Genomic DNA, 2,537 nt, shown 5'->3' with positions numbered 1-2,537 from the left:
GGTCCCACGAAGCGCAGCCGCATTTTCGTAAGATCCCCCCTCCCCCCCCGTTACCCGTGCAATCAATCTGTTCCATCTATCCTTTCTTTTTTCCCCGCTAAGTAAACGGACGCCCTGGAACGGCACGTTCCCAGACTACCGTCTCGACTACTACGCAGAGACGCAACGGCGCCACCGAGACGCACTCCTTCGATCGGATTCCTAGCCTCCACTTACGTTGCAGGAATTCCTATCTCCTTTGCGTCCTCCTCCGTTGCAGTTTCCTCCATCCCCTTATTCGAGGAACGACTCGGCTCTGAAATTCGCTGGCCGGCCAGCGAGCCCTAGAAAATGCATGGCTGGCTTAATTGCCATTTCAGACCGAATTCATCCACGAATCCATTCGTTCGGCTACCTAATCGGACAAAGATTTCCCTTCTTCCTTTCCTTTTTGCGCCTGTTCTTTTTTTCTTTTTTCGGCTATTTCAACCAACTATTCGAGGGGGAGCTATAGCGTTTCTTGGGTTTTTAGGGGTGGATGGTGAAAGAGATATTATTCGAGATAACGTTATAGCCTTGTTTGTTGATTTAGGGTGTTTGATGTTCGATTTCTTCAGGTTTTTTCGAGATGTAATTTGTATAGATGTAATTTGATGTTGTTTAATTAGAAAATTATAAAATAATTATAAAATTATGAAAGAATTAGGATAATGAGTGTATTGTTTATTGTTACTATACATGTCAATGAAATATAATTGGTATTTAAAAAAAAAGAAAGAATAAAATTTGAAATTAATAAAAATTATATTAAATTATTTGGAAAATTTCATTCTAATCTAATAATTTATCGGATGCTGTAATATTATCTGTAATATCTCGCTTGATTCTGGAAATATTAAAAAATTTTTTAGACAAAAGTCAAATGGTTTCAAAAGGACTATAATATTATGTAATTATTTTTTTTCTTGAAGAATGCATAAAGGTTATATGAAGATCAATATAGTTTTTTTAATAAGTTTGTATACTTTTCAATGCATAAGTAGATGCAGCATATGAGTCTCTATAAAAAATTATTAAGCTATATATATTAAAAAGCTATTAGTTTCGAAGATATTTAATTAAAATTAAATATTTCGTAAATTAATAATTATTCGTCGTATATATTTTAATAATTTTTTATAGAGAATTTCGAAATACATCTATTTATGCATTAAAAACTATATGATTCTATTTAAAAAAGTAAAGTTGATCTTTATAAATCTGTCATGCTTCCACATAAGAAAAAATTAATAATATTAAAATATAGCCCTCTTGAAATCATTCAACTTTTATCTCAAACATTTTTTAATATTATGAAGAATAAATGAGATATTCCACATATTTACATGAGACACCCGGTATATATAGAATTCTTAAAAAATAAAAAATATTCAAACGCATTCATCATTACAAAAAGATGTCATTCATCATAAATGGTAAGTATAAAAAAGGTAAGTATATTAGTATTAAGAAAACTGTTGAAAAAACGATTTAAAAAAAAAAAAAGAAGCAGCTTTAGGTAAGTATTAGGTAAGTATTAGGTAAGTATTTTTAGTTTAGCTAAGTATAAAAAATTTTATAAAAAATTCTAATTTTTAAAATTTTCAGAATAATTTCGCGTGCCATCTTCTATCCAGTCATATTCTCCTGATACAAAATCGAAATTTTGGCAAAATTTCTCCCTCAGAATTCTCGGAAAAATTTCGCGTGCTACCTCCTATCTAGTCATATTCTCCTGATACAAAATCGAAATTTTGGCAAAATTTCTCCCTTAGAATTCCACGAAAAATTTCGCGTGCCACCTCCTATCCAATTATATTCTCCTAATACAAAATCGAAATTTTGGCAAAATTTCTCCCTTAGAATTCCACGAAAAATTTCGCGTGCCACCTCCTATCCAATTATATTCTCCTAATACAAAATCGAAATTTTGGCAAAATTTCTCTCTCAGAGTTCTCGGAAAAATTTCGCGGGCCATCTCCTATCCAGTCATATTCTCCTAATACAAAATCGAAATTTTGGCAAAATTTTAGCGTCAAAATTCCCGGAAAAATTTCGCGTGCTACCTCCTACCCAATCATATTCTCCTAATACAAAATCGAAAATTTGGCAAAATTTTTCCCTTAGAATTCCCCAAAAAATTTCACGTGCCACCTCCTACCCAATCATATTCTCCTAATACAAAATCGAAATTTTGGCAAAATTTCTCTCTCAGAATTCTCGGAAAAATTTCGCGTGCTACCTCCTATCTAGTTATATTCTCCTGATACAAAATCGAAATTTTGGCAAAATTTCTCCCTTAGAATTCCACGAAAAATTTCGCGTGCCACCTCCTATCCAATCATATTCTCCTAATACAAAATCGAAATGTTGGCAAAAGTTTAGCGTCAAAATTCCCGGAAAAATTTCGCGTGCCACCTCCTACCCAATCATATTCTCCTAATACAAAATCGAAATTTTGGCAAAATTTCTCTCTCAGAATTCTCGGAAAAATTTCGCGTGCTACCTCCTATCTAGTT

General features: G+C 32.9%; 1 long non-coding RNA gene across 1 annotated transcript in view; it reads right to left on the bottom strand.

The window, feature by feature from the left end:
* Window positions 1-6: 6 nt before the first annotated feature.
* The window catches only part of LOC116185490, a 6,369-nt gene continuing 3,838 nt past the window's right edge, over window positions 7-2,537 (bottom strand). The window contains exon 3 of the long non-coding RNA XR_004150342.1: window positions 7-449. This is a non-coding gene — a long non-coding RNA (uncharacterized LOC116185490). The remainder of the gene's footprint in view (window positions 450-2,537) is intronic.

The sequence above is a fragment of the Apis dorsata genome, unplaced genomic scaffold (genome assembly GCF_000469605.1).
Source record: "Apis dorsata unplaced genomic scaffold, Apis dorsata 1.3 scaffold_194, whole genome shotgun sequence".
NCBI lineage: Eukaryota > Metazoa > Arthropoda > Insecta > Hymenoptera > Apidae > Apis > Apis dorsata.
This window is presented reverse-complemented; position numbering and strand designations above follow the sequence as displayed.